The sequence below is a fragment of the Pseudopodoces humilis genome, chromosome 23 (assembly GCF_049639895.1).
Source record: "Pseudopodoces humilis isolate 2021_Gansu_Grassland_sample_001 chromosome 23, ASM4963989v1, whole genome shotgun sequence".
In the NCBI taxonomy this organism is placed as follows: Eukaryota; Metazoa; Chordata; class Aves; order Passeriformes; family Paridae; genus Pseudopodoces; species Pseudopodoces humilis.
The window spans coordinates 3,599,900-3,611,939 of record NC_142222.1 but is presented as its reverse complement, the minus strand read 5'-3'; the positions used below and the strand labels follow the sequence as shown (position 1 = coordinate 3,611,939).

The 12,040-nt window shown below is 42.0% G+C and overlaps 1 protein-coding gene across 2 annotated transcripts in view; it reads right to left on the bottom strand.

The window, feature by feature from the left end:
- Positions 1 to 12,040, bottom strand: part of NCOR1 (nuclear receptor corepressor 1) — a 54,568-nt gene extending 42,528 nt beyond the window's left edge. For both annotated transcript variants that reach the window (XM_014254962.2, XM_014254963.2), the window contains exon 1: positions 11,966 to 12,040. The gene's annotated coding sequence lies outside the window, so the exon portion shown is untranslated. The remainder of the gene's footprint in view (positions 1 to 11,965) is intronic.

The window sequence follows — 12,040 nt, the reverse complement described above, 5'->3', positions numbered from 1 at the left end:
CCTGAGCATTCCACAGTACCCCTAAACCCCAGCCCCAGCCAAAAGAAAACCTCTGTTTTTCTTGTCTTATGTGGACTTTCACAGGAACGAAAGCTATGGCATGTAGCTGTCAGCTCAATCCAACGTTTACTGGTGGGATAACTCCTTCTGTCACAGGCTAGGGCACATTCATCATTAAATGAACTGGCTCCATGGTATAAAGATGCTCAAATACTTTAAGGTTATAGTAGTACAAATCTCAGTTTGATGAATTGTTGATGCCCCAACCTGTGCTCCCTCAGCAGCTTCATGTGCAGAGATCTGAAGAATGTGGGGATGCAGAGAGGATCAGGAGAGCAACCACTTGGAAATCACACACAAATACAGGCCAACCACTGCATGATTCACGGTCCTTCCTAGTTTCTCTCTCTCAAGTTACATCTGCTCCTTATTCCCACAATATTCAGTCAAATCCACAAGTTGATCATTAACCCAGCTGCTGAAAGTTCAAGCCACACTCACTTTCTATGGTGCTATAAAAGCTGTTTCTCCATTCACAAAGAAATTCAGTGGATGCAGTGTTAGGTTGGTGCTCATCTTAAATCTTTCACAACCAACTGCAGTGAGAGGGCTTGACCATCTCTCCAGATTCTGCACTGGACATGGAAAGATGAGAGAGAGGGCACAGAGTACAAGAATGAGCATCCTGCATACTTCCAAAAATGTCAACTTAAACTGCCAATAACAACAAGTTTTACATAATACACAGGACAACATTTAATCTGATGACTTTCCTATTGAAAACTGCAAGTGTGATCATGTTCATAGTGAATTTTTTTTAAATGAGAATAAATGGTAGTTGCCAGCAGAGGAAGGCAACAAGGAGCATTCAGTTATCAGAGGTGGGGGACCATTGTTCCTCCTCCCTGAGGGAACTGGCAAAACAGCAGAGATAAGGGGGTAACAGTAGAGGAAAACACGTGGCTGTGTATTGGCAGTTACAAGGTGGGGAGGGAACTAAAGGATGAGGATCCTATATGGGATCTCATTTCTTTCAAGATAAAATCAACCCTGGAGTACAAACACGTAAAATGACACCGAAGTACAATATTTCCTCCCTCTAAGCCTCTTTTTCCTGTTACAGACACATCCACATGCCTGCACATATTCTCCTGATCTGACCTCTCTAGGTGCCCTGCACACCCCCTTATCTCCCAGGCAGCATGAGCTTGTTTATCCTCTCTGCTGGGAAGGGAGGGATTTTTTTCCCAATTTTTGCCAGTAGAATTACCACCGTTATTCTTCTCATTTCTCCCTGTCTTACTACCTTAATTCTGCAATTGTGGATGTAAATACTAGACTTCAATTTCTATTTCTCTGCAGGCAGCCTTATGACCTGTCAGCCAAAAGCATCTGCCTCTCTCTCTTCAGCATCTGCTCACACATTTGCAGCAGACCCAGATTATTCTTCATCAGTCCAGTTCCTGGGCAGTGAGGGCAGTGACAGCTTCCTGCTGTAACCTCTCCTATTTCCATACATCCAGATTATGTTTAAATACAGCCATCCTTTTGCATAAAACTGTAACTGTGTGTGCAGACTGTAAACAACCTCATCCTCATCCGGGCTTTCCTCCCTGCTGTATCCTTTCATTAGTCATGACAAACCTCCTCTTGCTCTACCCAAAGCCAACCAGAATCCTCCTGGAAAGTTCCTCACTATTTATTAACTCTCTCTGCCTCTCTGATCCTTGCACTGCTTCCCTCTCCCCTGCCAGAACAGAGGCAGCTCATCTTCATTTTCAGCACTCCTGATAAATTACAACACCAGAAATCAGCTTCCAACCCTGCTCAATGACAGCAAGATTCTATTTTTCAGACAAGTATTTTTGTACCTTTTCATATTATTCTGCAAATTTCAGAGGTTAAATATATAAACGTTGTAAAAGAGTTGTTACAGACTTTGGAATTCTTCCTCGTGTCTCACAAAGATAAAGTTAGGTCACGAATATTCTCATACAGCTGCCAACCAGGCTGGCAAATTCTCTCACCAAATACTGACAATTAGAAGGGGCAGAAAGAAGTATTTCTTGTTTTGCAGTTCAGAACCCAGATATTGTGTTATAATGTCCCATTTCACTGACACTCCCAGGCTCTATAGCAAAACAGATGGGGAAACCCAGCAGCATCAAACAGATAACATTAAAAAAAATAAAAATTAAAGGATACATAGGAGCAAAGAATCAAAAAAAGAAGCAATTAAGTGAAGATACATGGGGAGGAAAAGCAACAAGACTAATAGATTCAGGAACTGTGAAGAGATACTTAGCCTTGTGTTAATTTGAGCTTCTCAGGCAAAGAAATGATTTAACAATATTTATTTCTAAAGGTATGACGATATTTCTGTCTTTGGCCAGCTCAAACTACTGAACAGATCCAATTCAGAATTCCCTTAAAAGTTGCTGTTCACACTTACATTCACCATATGCAGGGAATTTTAAATAAGTTAGAAATAATTTGGAACTGAATATTATAATGGCAACAATCATGGTGTAATTCCAACTTGATCTCCAGAACTCAAAATGCTTCAGAAACAGAAGTACAAACTATCTTCAGCAGACATGTGGGAAAATGAGTCACAGAAAGGTTAAAAAATCTATCAAAGACTCCCCAGGAAATAGTCAAAGTCTGAATCAGAAAAAAGACTCGATTATTGCAGCACTTCGAAGGCGCTGCCTGAGTGAAGCAGTTCTTCACTTGGAAAAACACAGCAGGTTAAAAACTGGGACTATTTTTAGCAGGCCAGTTCCCCAAGCCCCTTCACTGTGTGGCCAGACAGATCTGAGAGCAACTGTCCCAGGGCAGGGCCATCACCTGCTTCACTTGCGAGAATATCCTGTCTCCAACTCTTACCTTCATGGATAAAAGACCAGTCTCATGGGTAAACTCAATTTTCCTTCAGCTATCCAAAACAAGCTGACATTTCTGCATTTAGAGTAATTTTTGTGCCATCTTGAGGTGCTTAACCAACATTTGCTAATTAAATTTCACATCCTTTTGGGAATTTTCCTCATCTTGTTTTTGAGCAAACTAAGTGTGATATAAAGAGTGCAAAGAATTAGATTACAGTCTAACCCAAGTTGGGGGATTTTGTTTTTAAATCAGCAGTTTTTGTAAATTGAGCTCTGATGTAATGAACCCATGGCAGAGCAAAGGAGGCTCTGCCTTGCACAGGGGATCTACAATGAATCACAAAATTAATTCAGGGATATTTATTCTAAGTTTACTCTGGCGAGAAAATGAAGAGTGAAGGGAGTGTTTCAGCAGCTGGTTCGAAAGGCCTTATCCAAGGTATGATAACAATACTTGTGAATAATTATTTCCGTGGTTTCACTTCATAAAAAGGTAATGAAACTACCTCATGGAAAAAACCAAAATCAGGATGTATTTATCGGTATTTATGGACCAGCCTATTAAACCATACTGACCAGACTTCACAAGTTACAGACCCTTCAAGACACAACCCTTCAAGTCATATAAAACAAATCAAAATTACAAGTCAAGAGTCACATAAGCAAAACCCTTCAGTATATTGCTAGCTTTGCAAAACAAATCTTCCCAGTAGTATTTTGTTTAATGAGGTAATCATTAACCCATTCAAACACTCAAACAAAAACATCAACTTTGCATCCTGGGGATATGCAATATACCAGAAAACACTAATATCTCCATATTATATTACTATATGACTATATGATTCAAGAGAGATTGCTAAAAATAGCTCAAGGGGTCTAACTCTATATAAAAAGTTACTTATTTGAATTACTGGACACAGTACAAAGCTGAGTGTCATCTCCCATCTAAAATCTCCGTGCTCAGAATGTTACCAGTAGGGCTGCAAGATCACACTGACTTAACAGTTTAGAAAATCCTCCCCAAAAAATCACCAAACACTTCCAGAGCACCCGTCAGTCCTTCAGTCACTCCTCAGAGTCCACTTGTCAGCAAAGTCAAATGACACTTATATGGCAAAATTTAGTGACAAAGAAAAGAAGTTCAGGTTCAAACTGATCTGTCAACCCTGAAGACTGACTACAAAATCCTGCAAAGTGGGATGGGATGGGATGGGATGGGATGGGATGGGATGGGATGGGATGGGATGGGATGGGATGGGATGGGATGGGATGGGATGGGATGGGATGGGATGGGATGGGATGGGATGGGATGGGATGGGATGGGATGGGATGGGATGGGATGGGATGGGATGGGATGGGATGGGATGGGATGGGATGGGATGGGATGGGATGGGATGGGATGGGATGGGATGGGATGGGATGGGATGGGATGGGATGGGATGGGATGGGATGGGATGGGATGGGATGGGAGGGGATGGGATGGGATGGGATGGGATGGGATGGGATGGGATGGGATGGGATGGGATGGGATGGGATGGGATGGGATGGGATGGGATGGGATGGGATGGGATGGGATGGGATGGGATGGGATGGGATGGATGGGATGGGATGGGATGGGATGGGATGGGATGGGATGGGATGGGATGGGATGGGATGGGATGGGATGGGATGGGATGGGATGGGATGGGATGGGATGGGATGGGATGGGATGGGATGGGATGGGATGGGATGGGATGGGATGGGATGGGATGGGATGGGATGGGATGGGATGGGATGGGATGGGATGGGATGGGATGGGATGGGATGGGATGGGATGGGATGGGATGGGATGGGATGGGATGGGATGGGATGGGATGGGATGGGATGGGATGGGATGGGATGGGATGGGATGGGATGGGATGGGATGGGATGGGATGGGATGGGATGGGATGGGATGGGATGGGATGGGATGGGATGGAAGCTACAGCTTCTGTTTTTCAGGATTGTCCTATCAGAAGGGTGATGCCTGAGCAGATTTAAGATAATTCTGTGCTTTAAAGCTGAAGGACCTGTATTCCAGGTACAATGGCCAAGCTTACAGATGTATTGCAAAATATGAAAATCTGATGGGCATACCCTCCAAAAGATGAAAAATTCTTTGCATGCTACAAGCAAAAAAATTGTCCAATGATCAACTAAAATTAAAGACAACCTGAGAAATGGTCATTTAAATATGCCCCAGGGTACTGTGCTTCCCATTTCTGCAGAACACAGGCATCATCCTCAAAGCTCAGGGCCTCTTCCACACTTCCTCTAATCTTTTTTTCATTCTGTTTTATGCTGCAGAATATTCAAAAACTTGTAGTCAAAGCACAAGGACATATGTTATTGGAATGAACAGAAACAATGAATGTATTTTCTCCAAGTTGAGAGCAACTCACTACTGAATTTTCCATGACAATTGCACATGTGCAAATGCCTTTTCTTTTTCTGTGACAGACAGAACCATAAATTCCCAAATACACTATAAATTCCCATGAAATTTAATCTCACACAGTTGCACTCCCTCTACTCACAAAGTTATTGATGGTAAAATCACTACTTCTATCCCTGCTAGAATCATGGTAAAAAAGTTACATCTGTGACGCTGTGTTTTACTAACAACACTGAACAACATTTTCTCCATTAATTGTTAACATCATATAAATCAAGCTACAGGAGTATTTGAAAAATAGATGCTAAGAACAGCCCAAACATCTGAATTCAACCCTTTTCAGCCCTGACATTTCCATTAATGTACAATATAATTTTATTTCTGAGCATCCAAAGCAGTAACTCAGGCTCCACAGTTCCTCACATATTCTCCATGACACATGGTAAAGTTTATTTTGGCCAGTTACAGACGTGACACAAGTTAAGGAGCATTACAGCTGTCAATTCAATATGTCACATTGACTCTGTGCTGTGAAGACTTCTCCACCTCCATCAAGGGAGCCAAAAAATTAAATTATGTTTTTATATTCCATATTTTAATAGGAGAAGATTCCCCATTCACAGGTTACCAGCTGGTTAAAGTTTTTGGAACACTAAATATTAAATAAGTATTAAAGAGTCATTCGAAGCAATTTTTATTGTCATTCCAAAGGTGAAAATTGGTTGTGTTCTTACACGTGTAATTTACATCCAAACTCTTGCCAAATCTCAGGATCACATTGTTGTGATTTATCATTTATATCATTATCAATTTTATCATTATCATTGTTGCTTTATCTTGAAATAACAGTTTCTTTCTCTCTCTCTCCTGATACAAATACAAATAGAATTTCTGCTTTACCAAAATGGGGTTGATCAAATTCAGCTGACAAGATACTCTTCTGGAAATTCTATTTTAATCCCTCCTGTCATTTACAATCTTAAAGAAAAGTATGCTAATACATGATTTCAGGACCCAGGCCATACACAACTTTGCTGCATTATAGGGGGGGTAATAACAAGAAAAACTAAGATCACATTAACATCTTTGGAAGTTTCTAATCAACTACCCATCTGCCTACCAAAAAATAGAATAAAAATAGAGGGATGCTGAGCACATCCACTTCCAATAAGAATTCAGATCTCCAGCATCCACTCACCAGTTACCATGTAACTGGGATACAGATAATCCCTGAGGGGGAAAACCTCCTCCTGGATTTTAAGGGAGGAACAGCTCTTACACCCTGCCATGGAGCTTATCCAGATCTCTTCTGGCAAGGAGGGTCACAATAATACCAAAACCAGCCAAAAAGGTAGGAGGAAGTCCTCCCTTCAGAAATGAAAATTAAGGATGTAGACATTTCCTTGACTAAAAATACCATGGAGTGATGACTTAAAACTGAGTACAAACATTACAGGGTTTTCTTGCTTTAAAAGTATGTCATAGAAACAAAGATAGCTTTTTTTCTAAAAACATTTTCCAAGGAGCACCAGATTCCTGGATGTCCCAATATGGCAAATAGCACACAGTAAATGCACACCACGAAAAATTTCAGGAGCCAAGAACCCAAATCTCCAGAACTGAATGTCCAAAGCAAAGCCTACAGAGCGCAAACACTGCACAGGGAAGGACTCACATTCTCAAGAGGAGACAGCTTTTTTTCTGAGGTGACTCCAGCAGTTCCCAAATCCCAGACATCTCCCTCACCCTTTTTGAAGGACCCTATCCCTGCCACAGGGGTAATTCCACTGGTTCTGAAACACCAGCTGGAGCATTCAGACTTCACTCTGAAAACTGCAATGTGAAACAGAAACCAGCCCAGGCATTCTCCAGTGCAGCAGGCAAGAGACTCAAGAGTTACTACACAAACCACAGTGATAAGAACTGCAAAAAACCTTCCTCAGCAACTCATCCTCACTCACAAGTGTCCAACAACTCACTGAGGTTTGCTCCAATTCACCTCTTTCTTCACATTTCGTCTATGACTTAGATATAGCCGTACCCCAAACTTCATATGCATCGCACACTATGCACAAAATATTCTCTCAAAAAAACAAATTTTCTTCTCCTTTTTTGGACTGAAAGTGTAGACAGCTCAAGAACAGCTCCTGCACATTAATTTATTCCTTCATTGTTAATCCACCTGCAGGTAAAACTACTTTTGACATAATCTAACAGCCAAGAAATTCTGTAGTCAGTTTTAAGTTTCCAGGATCTTCTTGTAGTTCATTGATTATCAAAAGTGGATCAGTAGTGACAGCTTTTAAAAACAGCTTTGGTTTGGAAAAGGAAATAAAAATTGATTAATCCATACTGATTAAATCCACAAACTATGATGGATTGTAAGAAAAAACACTTGTAACAAAAGGGTCAGGGCAAACCAAGTATCAACCTCATAATTCCCCTCAGCTGACTGGGTTCAGATAAAATCAAGTCTAGATTTTAACTAAAAAATACAGAAAGGCTAAAATAACTTTTTTTTAACTGTATCTAAGAGCAGTGACTTGATCCATTCTGATACTCCACAGGAAATGCACCGGGGCCTTCTGGAAACAAAGTTTATTGCTATGACAATTTTTATTACATTTAAGAAACGCTATTTCACAGGAAATGCAACAATATATAAAGATATTACTCCAATTGGGACTGGCACAACAGCCTCCAAGTCATAGAAAAAGGCAGGGAATGGAAGAGATCTTGGAACTATGATGGTATAAATAATCCTTTGAATCTGGAGTAACAAAACCCAAAACCAACCCAGAACTTCAGGGTTCTAGATATGTTTAAGCCTGATCTTAGAGACCACAGAGAAACACCAGCACCTATACAAATAATGGTTACAATGGAACAGGTAAGTGACATTTATTATGACAGGTTCTGGATATAACATTCCAAGGCAGCTAAACCACTAAATTACAATGATTATATGGGAGAATTCCCACTTTGCAAACACCTCTTCTCTGCAAATCCAGCATTTCAGATAGAATTAAAACAGAACAAGGGTTGAAAAATATGAACCTGATGAGACAAAACTCTATAGGGTATATACAATTTTTTTGACTTACAGTAATTAATCTTTTTTGCCTCAAAATACTATTAATGAGGTGAAGAGTACAGCTGATCTGAAATCATATACCTGCCTCGTTTGCTGAACAGCACTTGAACTTGTCTTGAACTTCTGTGTTAAGTCTGTAACACTGACAAACAGGACAGGAATCAGTTGGTTTTGCGGCTGATTTATATTCACATTTGTTAGACGTGTTCCCTGAAACGTGAATGCATTTTAATCCCTCCAGGAGAGCATTTGCTCTTCCAGGCAGCCCAGGAAGCCCAGCAGAGGTTTCACGTGGAGCTCTGTGCCTCACAGCCAGGAAATGCTGGCTAATAAAGCATATTTTACACTTAACATCATCCCCTTTCATTTACAGGTGTCCTTTTCCTCAAGACCTTTGTAACTGTATTTTCATTTTCAGTTTTACCCAAGAGCAGTCACTCAACATGATCAGAATTTTTAAGTCCTGGACAACAGTTTGTCCAGATAATCTGTCTGCATAAAACATTCATTTCTACATTTTTTACTGCTGAAAGTTATGAATAGGATTTTTCAGAGATCTTGACCATCTTTGTACCAAGAGAATATCCTAAACTTTGCAATCCTAAGCAGGTGAAATTGCTGACTTTAAAACCACATAGACCAACATCTTCCTCGAGTCTGAAGAAAAAAGGAAGGTCTATCAAATCAGCCCGAGAGGGCCAACATAATGAGTGGTTTAGATGTGGAGCTGGGCAAGGACATGGGAATATCTCTTAGGATACTGGGAAGAAACACAACTCCGAGGTAAGACTGAGCCCTCTGTCTCACACAACTCACTGAGCAGAGCCCCAGCAGGCCCAGGCTGTGATTTAAAAGATAGTAGGAGAGCACTGAAAGAGCATGGAAGAGAAAGGAACCTCACAGAAGTTCATTACTAGAGGGAGAATCACTGAAGAGGAGAGACACTGAAATGGAAGATACCTTCAGCACCATCCTGGCTATTTGCATAATTTAGAAGTATCACAAATTAAGTATTTACAGACAGCAGTCCTGCATAGGTCAGAATTTTTATCTGGACCAGTTACAGTAGGGAGAGAAGGTACCATGTGTAGTTAATAGCTCAAGATTGAAACACTGATTCAGATTTGACTAAAGAACATAAATGACTTGAAGAGTTCAAGCCTGGCATCCAGGAAATGTTTGTTTGCATTATGAAACCACTGTCTGGTTACAGGTCTGTTCTTGAGATTGTTCTGTGCTGCACTGCACCTGTACAATAAATGAACCCTTCCAGCTTCAACAATTGTTAAAATCTTCAGTGTAAGTCACTACACACACCAGAACTCTAAACAGTATTTTCAATCGGGCAAGAAAACCTCCATCAAAATAACTTCATAGGCAAAAGGCCATATAGAGGAATAAAATATTTCACCAGAACTTCTGCAGAGAGCTTTGAAAGAGTATAAATTTCTTATTTATAATATTGTTCTCTACTAGATATTCTTTTCAGTTGCTTTCATGCATTTAACAGCAGATGAAGCAGAGGAAGCTTCCCTTGCCTGCGAGCATCTCTCATTCATGCTGCAATTGAGAAATGAAATAACTCAGTAGATGCAGTCAGAGGGGCACAAGGCCTGTGGAAAGGGACTTGAGGGGGGAATTGGAAAGGAGCTTTAGGGTCTGACCCTACTTCTACCACAGTTTTTGGGAGAGTTTTGTAAATCCTTTTAGATCACAATGGAAAACATGTCAATGGAAAAAGAGCAACTAAAACGAGTGGTTTTAGGAGACAAAGTGTATTCAAAACAAAACAGCAGCAGCACAATCTAGCAAAATGAATATATTCTGATTCTATGCATGTAATTTCAGTCTGGAGAGTTACTTTTAATTGATGGGTGCAATGATTAACTAGCTAGAGAGAAGCAACACTTGTGGAAGCAAACACTTGTAACATCCTCTCCACACATTAAAAAACTCACATAATAACTCCTAGAAGGAAGATTCCAAAATGCTGCTCTTTCCCACATTTCAGCAACAAGTTTAGGCATTTTAGTGACCAACATTGAACAGCATATTTCAAACAGACAAATTACCTTGCACATAAATCACAAAAGAACACTCTTTCCTCAGCAGCCCATTCCATATCACAAAGAAAAGCGACGTAAAGGAAAAATTAACCACGCTTTCGCAAAAAAGGGTCACTGCAGTTGGCTTCTTTCCCCTGAACTTTTGAATCCCTGGGCTAAGCACGACGGTCTTTCATACCCCAACACATTTCAGCTAACTAGAAATCCACTTCAAATATTCCAGACTTCCTTTCCAAATGTCAAGGTTGTTTAGTTAATCAGGAATAACAACATTCTGTGGAATAAAATTCCAGTGCAAAACTGCAACAGGAGCTGCACGGCCCTCGTGTGCAGTGACATAATTGTGTCCACTTCTTCAGGCACTTTCATTGTGCCATCCCACTTACCACCACCAGTTTTTGTTATAATTTCACTGGTTTTTACCACTCAAAACATCCTGCTTAGGATAAAAATCCCTATCTGAGCTCAAACAGTTCATAACTATAGCGTGCTGTACTAAAAATTAATAAAAGAATACTGCCACAAAAATCGAGTCTTCAAGATTAGACATCCCCACTGTAATAAGTCGTCCTAGGTTACACCACCATTTACACCAGTATTTACAATCATGAAAAGGTAACAGACTTTTTAAGACCATGTTCGTGAAACACGAAGAAGCAGGTTTTGGACAACAGATTGTTCGCAATATCTACTTGCTTACTTGAGTAAGTAAGAAAGTGTCTAACACTGACAGTTTATACATCCACCTGGAATCTTTCCTAACTGCAACCAACTTGATACCCACAGTTTTTCTAAGTACAGAAAAATCAGCAAGCACGAAGTTCTTTACCATCAAGTCAGAATAATTCTAGCAAAAGCCACTTCCACCGTGCCTTGCAGCAGCCCAGAGATGACAGAAGCCGGGGATGTTTACAGGTCCCATATGAATAATTCAGCGTCAGCATCAGCAACAACTCGCCGGCACTGAGAGCGGCCGCGATGCTCCCGCGACACGGAGCTGTGGCCGCAGCACACCCTCAGGAACTACCGCGCTCCTGGCCGACCCTCCAAGGGGACGATTTTGAAGAACTAACCCTTTTTTAATTTTTTATTTTTTTTTTTTTTTAAACTTGCACTTCTCCTGCCCACAGCGCAAGGATGAACACCCAGCACAGAGATGCTCCGGGATTTCTTCAAAAACTTCCCAGCGAGGGCCACCCCTCCGTGCCCAGCCATCCCCCCGCGCACCCTCAGCGTCAATGGGGGGAGAGCCCTGCGGGCACGGGGCACCCCCCGCCCCTCATCTGCCCACCTCCCGCACCCTCGGCGGCTGCCCCGCGGGCCCCCCCCGGCTACAGCCCCCGGAGACCACAGGGCTCCGTCCCCGTGAGGAGGACGGGATGGCTGGGCCCCCGCCTCTTCCCCCTCCTCCCCCTCCTCCTCCTCCTCCTCCTCCTCCTCACAGCGGAGACGCACAACCCGCCCCCCCACCACGTCGCCCCGCCGGGCTCCCCGCGCTTACCGAGGCGCGGCGCGGGGGCGGCCCGGGCGGCGGGTGCCGGCGGGTCCCGGCGGGGCTGGGCGGGCGCGGCGTCTC